Source organism: Triticum dicoccoides, chromosome 1B, assembly GCF_002162155.2.
Source record: "Triticum dicoccoides isolate Atlit2015 ecotype Zavitan chromosome 1B, WEW_v2.0, whole genome shotgun sequence".
Taxonomy (NCBI): domain Eukaryota; kingdom Viridiplantae; phylum Streptophyta; class Magnoliopsida; order Poales; family Poaceae; genus Triticum; species Triticum dicoccoides.
This window is the reverse complement of record NC_041381.1, coordinates 418159951-418166586: the sequence shown is the minus strand read 5'-3', so window position 1 is coordinate 418166586 and position 6636 is coordinate 418159951.

The window sequence follows — 6636 nt, the reverse complement described above, 5'->3', positions numbered from 1 at the left end:
GATATGTGTAGGATTTTGAGTTGAGCATCACATGGAAATTTTTCCTTAGTATTTCCTCGACCCCCTTTAACAGTACGGTGTTTCCTATGACTCAAGAAGGAGAAAATGAAACTACGAAAACAAAAGTCTTCACGCTTCATGTTCCACAAATGAATACCAAGTCTTCAAGGTCACACCAATTTCTTCACTTTCAAAGTCTTCAGAAAGTCTTCAGAATATCAAAGTCTTCAGTTGAAGAACTTCATTTTTAGGGGTCGACTTTCTCTGTAAATATCAAACTCCTCATAGACTTATAGACCTGTGTACACTCTCAAACGCATTAGTCCCTTAACCTATAAGTCTTCAATACACCAAAATCACTAAGGGGCACTAGATGCACTTACACTCCCACGAGGCGGGCGAGGACGATGCTCGCGGGGCGGCGGCGGGTGAGGGCGATGCCCGCGAGGCAGCTACGGGCGCAGCTCCCGCGGGTTGCTGGGTACTGCCCGGTATGCATGCCCCATGCACGCAATCGTCCTCTGGACGCGAAGCGTGCGCCGGTGCCCGTTCCTCAAGAAGCTCAAGACGAGCGCCACGGCCAACACCTGCAGCATGGTTAGGGAGCAACACAGGAGTATATGCAACATCCACAAATTGATCAGGCATAGGTGTGGTAGAAGAAACGTCTGGCATAAGAGTATTCGGAAGTGCACGAAAGGGAAACACATTCTCATCAAATACAACGTCACGAGAAATGTAAACGCGATTGTTGGGAACATGTAGGCATTTGTACCCTCTGTGAAGGGAACTATACCCAAGAAAAACGCACTTTTTCGACCAAAACTCTAGCTTACATTTATTATACGGACGCAAATGAGGCCAACATGCACACCCAAAGACTTTGAGAAAGGTGTAGTCTGGGATTTCATTGAGCAAGAGTTCAAGTGGAGTTTTCATATTCAGTAGTCGTGAGGGCAGCCTATTGATCAAAAAATAGGCAGTGGAGAAAGCATCACTCCAGAACCTAAAAGGTACGGAGGCATGAGCTAATAAGGTGATGCCGGTTTCTACAAGATGACGATGCTTACGTTCGGCAGTCCAATTCTGCTGATGTGTATGAGGGCAAGACATACGGTGTGCAATCCCAAGTTTGTTAAAGAACGAGTTGAGGTTGTGATATTCACCCCCCCCATTCACTTTGGACATGAATAATTTTCTGGCGAAGGAGACGCTCAACATGTGCTTGAAACTGTATAAACACATCAAACACATCAGATTTTTTCTTAATAAGATAGAGTCAGGTAAACCGACTGACGTTTGGGCATGACCCCATACATCGGAAAAAATAAGCTCAAGAGGATGTTTCACAACACGACTAGACTATGAAAACGGGAGTTGGTGACTCTTGCCCTGCTGACAGGCATCACAAATAGTTTCAGCAGTTTTATTGGACACAACTGGTAGCTCATGACGATGCAACACATGACGGACTATGGGAGCAGCAGGATGACCAAGTCGCGCGTGCCAATGTGTAGGTGAGACACGAACACCACTGAACGCTGAGGAGAAAACTGCATGGGAGGTGCGGTAGGTGCGTCAAGTGCGTACAAGCCACGGCGAAGACGACCGCTAAGCAGAACGGCCCTCATGTCCCGATCCTTGATAAAGAAACGAAAAGGGTGAAATTCAGCAAGGACATTATTGTCACGAGTAAGTTGTGGAACAGACAACAAACTACGCGAAGCAGTAGGAATACGAAGAATGTTAGACAGATGCAGTTTTCGTGAATTGTGTGCAAGAAGGGATGCCTGACCAACATGGAAGATGCGCATACCTGCTCCATTGGCGGTGTGCACCTGATCATGACCGTGATATGGCTCTTGGACTGAAAGCTTGCCCATGTCGTTGGTGAGGTGGTTGGTAGCTCCCGTGTCCATGTACCACGTGGGATCAATCGAGTAGGATGGAGTACGCCCGTGCTCATGACCCACTACCGTAGCGGCCGCATATTTTCCATTCCCCTTGCCATTGTTGCCTAGGCCAAGGAAATCTTGCTTGTAGCGGCGATGACAGCGAGAAGCTACATGGTGCTCAATCCCACACAGTTGGCATGCCTGCTGAGCGCCACAACTGGGGCAGCAAGCCACCGGTCGTGATCCGCCTGTGATGGATGGTGCGGTGCCCCGTGAGGGCTGAGATGGAGCCATCGGCTTGGAAGGGAGCGACGGCTTCTGCGATTTTCCATGGGTCACGGTGTTAGCAGAGGCAAAACTCGGAGTAGATCGGCGCGCTTTGATGCACTGTTCGCGACCGAGGAGCCGCGCGTACAGTTCCCGCGGCGGGAGAGGCGCCTCGCGACCATGGACGTTCTCAATAAGATTATCATAGTCTCATCGAGGCCATTGAGCACATGAGTGGTGAAGTCCTCATCTCCAAGGGGCTGGCCAATGGAGGCCAGCGTATCGCCAAGACCTGACATCTTGTTGAAGTACTCCGAGATAGTGAGGCCACCAAGCTTGGTCTCCCCCAACTCAGTGCGGATAGAGTGAGCACGCGCCTGAGACTGAGAGGCAAAACTGCTGTGAAGCGCGGACCAAGCCTCCCGCGATGTCGCAGCGAAGATGACAAGTGACGACACGCTTGGAGTGAGCGAGGACTGAATGGCCGAAAGTATCGCCTGGTCTTGAGCCACCCAAACATGATGAGCCGGATGATACGGCGGCAGACACGGGATGGAGCCATCAACATAGCCCTCCAAGTAGCGACTCCGTAGGAGGGATAGCACCTGCGCCCGTCGGGACAGGTAGTTGTCTGGTGTAAGCTTCACTGGAAGGAGATGCGAGAAGTAGAACGGCGATGGCGCCGGAGCATAACCCGCATGGAGACCCATGTTCTGCACATCAGCATGGGGAGCAAGGGCCAAGGACGCCTCGTAGCCATGACCGGCAGGGGCATCGGCCGGACCGGGCGGGCCCCCCGAGGACACGGCGGGCGCGGCACCATAGGCCGCTCCATAGGGCGACGACGCCATCTGCATCGGCGGCGCGGCGCCGTAGGGTGGTGCAGGGGCGCCGTACCACGAGGCGTAGGGCTGGGGCGCGCCATATTGATGATGGGCGCCGTAGGGCGGAGGGGCTCCATAGGGTTGGGGGGAGCCATCCCGTAGGCGGGTGGTGCAGGGCCGTGAAGAGGCGGCAGCGCGAAGGCGAGGGTCGAGGAAGCAGTGCCGCTAGCAGCGATTGGCGGCTGCGGATGGCCCGGCCCGCCCTGGTCCTGCCCGCCCTGCAGATGGCCTTCGGCGGGCAGCAGCGGCTGCCGCGAGGCCGTGGCGAGTGGGGAGTACGCGAGGAAGGGCGACGAAGGGGCGACCGGCGCGCCGGCAGTGGAGGAAGCCGAGGCGGCAGCGGGGTTGGCGGAGGCCATCGGGCGAGGCGGCGGCGATGATCGGCGGCGGCGCGAGGAGGGTGCAGCGGAAGACACAGGAAAACCCTAGTCTGATACCATGTTAAACCAGGATATTGGGGCAACTGCTCGACACCCTTAGGGGGGTGCGGCTATCTCATTATATATAAGTACCAAAGGGTACAAGTACAAGGTGTATACACAAGTCTACGTATAACAAGCCTACGTATACATATACAGTCTAACATGAAAAACTGTAGTGCAACATTAAAGAGAAGAACAGACTAAAGCCATGCAAGAGCTTAGTATAACAAGGGGGACTAACCACATTCCTTCTTCCAACACATGATAATTTCCTATTCAATGATTTCACCTTCTGAAAAAACAAAAACAAAATACAAGGGTCAATAGAAACAATCATCATCAAAAACATAATCAACTACTTCAAGAAAAGAAAAAAAGCACACACATGATTCAAATAGAACTTGAATAGAGCTTTGTCAAAGCCTCCATCATCACTAGAAAGTTCCAGAAAAAAACCAACAAACCCAAATTAAATAAACTGAAAGAGAGAAGAAAGAAGACAATAAAAACTAGAGAAGAAGACAGAAATGACTACCAATGTCATAGCATTAGAACCATCGTCCGTGAAGTCATTAGGCACAAATGGATCATTCAAAGAGTCTGCACTCTCAATAGATGATACTAATGGAACGTCCTGGTGAGTGACTTTCCTTAGCCTACCCATTAGACTAAAAAGTAAAACAAATCATAAACCAAATGAGAAACATATCGGGGACGCCAGTATCCCAGCCACCCCTCTCCGCCGCCGCCGAAGGACGCCGCAAGGCGAAGCCTCGCGGCCGACGGCGGCGGCGGGGGACCTTGCTCGTGGCGCTGGGGGGCACTCGGCACGGCGGGCCGTCTCCCGGTTATCTGCGCGTTGCCATGGCGCTGGTGTCCGGATCCGCCCGATCGGATGCATCCGGCTCTGGCTGCCATGGTCTTCACCGGTGAGGGCCTGGATCTGAGGCGACGGCCTCGCTGGTGCAGACGGCGCTCCTCCGGCGGCGAGGAGTGCTCGTCGGTGAGGTAGGCCGGATCCCCTCGGCTGCACGGGCAGCGAGGTTTCGGTGGGCGCTGGTCATGGCGCGGGGAGGCCCCGGGCTCCCCTCGTCAGATCGAAGGCGATCTGGTCCGCTCATGATGCATGACTTCCGGCCGGCTTGGATCTCCGGCGTGCACGCGCCTGCTGATGTTGTTGCTGGTTCGGAGGTGGCGGCAGGGTGCTTGGCCGGGGGAAACCCTTGGCCGCCGGTGGCGGTCACGGCGTCGATGGCGTCCCGGACGCCATTCCCTCCTTGGTGGCGGCGCCGAGGCTAAACCTCCCCTGACTCCCCCCTTCCCCTACGCCCGGGTGAAAACCCTAGCCCCGGTGGCTAAGCGGCGGCGGCGCCACAGCGTTGTCACCTTCTTGAAGGCGCCGATTTGGGCATGGGGATGTTGGGTGTGCATGGCGAGCTTGTCTGGTTCCTGGTGGCGGCCCGTCTGATCTACCGCGTCGCAGCTCCGGGCAGTGTCTCGTGGCTGCGGTGCTTCTTTTCCGGCTGTGTCTCCGATGGGGACCTCGCCCTTCCTCACCTTGTACATGTCGTGGTGGAGCGGTACTTCATCTCACTCATTGATGGCGGCGAAGATCGGCGGCATGGCGCTGTGGAGGCTCGCCGCCCGATGCGCGAAGATGGACTCGCGCAGGTGGAGGTAGCTGTCTGGCGTCATGGTGACGTCGATGGCGGAGTGGCCTACATAAGGTAGAAGACTCAATATATTCTGAAGACGGACCCGTGGAAGATGGCTGCGACGACACAAGAGTGTGTCTGACCGGATCGTGCCCCAGACCCGGTATGTGGCTCGGCTGGGGCTTCCGGCTTTTGATGTTAGGTTTAGGTGAGTGGTTTGGGTAGTGGCCCAACTAGCATCCCTTCATCATATGGGTAAGAGTAGCGGCATATGTTGCCGAGATGATGGATTCAGGAATATTGTCTGTAATACTTTGTAAGGTCCTCGAGAATAATTAATAAAGTGGCTGTATGCATCTCCCAAATGCAGAGGCCGGGGGTCATCCTCCTTTTCTAAAAAACTCACCCACACGGACTCAAGAAAGGAATTGGTTCCTCTGCTTTGCTTCCTCTGATGCAATTTCTTCCTCTGCTTCGATCACCCGAGCGCTCATCCGTGGATTTGCATCGCTTGAGCAAAGTCCCGTCGACGAGCCATCTCGAGGAGGTGAGCTTGATAACGCCATGCGTGTTGTCTTGCTTGGAGCAGCTCCTCGGGGGACTTGGTCACGTCGGAGTGATGGATCCAGGGGTCGTTGAACTGCACGATGTCCGCCATCTGCTCCACCTTTCGCCGGGCCTCTGCTCTGCTGCGCTCGATCTCCTGCCGGCGGTTGGCCTCTTCTTTGGAGGCAGATCGAGCCTTATCAAGGCGAGCCATGGTGAGGCAAGCTTTCTCGATCAGTTCGCGCATGCTCATCTGCGGCTTCGGTTGCGTCGTGCTCTCCGGAGATTCAGCGACCTGGTTCTTGATCCCGGAAGGGTGAAGGCACATCGGACTCTTCGGATCCTTGGCTCCGCTAGGACACTGAAGCTTGCTACTACCCTTGATGTTGGTGGGGACGGTGACATGGAGCTCGCCCCCGGAGCAGGCACCGCGTACGCGCTTCGCCGGCGGCGGTTGCTCGCCGCGCACGGATCCGGGACGCTTTGGCCTCTTGGCAGCCGCGGGGTTCGCCATCAAGGCGGGGTTGACGCGCACGCGGGAGGAGCAGGAGTGCAGGTCGGCGGTGGCGGCGGCGCTAAGGTGCGGGAGCAGAGATTGCGGAAGAACCGTGGTGCCGGCCATGGTCGCGGCAGCGGAGTCGCGGGAGCAACGATCAAACAATGATCGCGAGAGCAGGGATCCGGCGGGAGGGAGGAAGAGGATGCGGTGGAGAGGGAGGTGAGATAGATCAGGAATTTGGGAGACGGGGGGCGAGCAAGAAAGAAAGAAGAGACGCGGGAGACAGAGAAGTGGCGGCAGGTAATTTGAATCCGAGTCGAAGTCGGCACCTTTTTTGAATCCGAGTATAAGATGAATCTTTCCATCTTTCCAACTACTAGCACTAATGAATCCGAGTAGCATAAGAAATCTAAACGCGCACTAATGGCTTCTGATTACTATGTGTCATTGCTTACGTCTCTCTGCTTC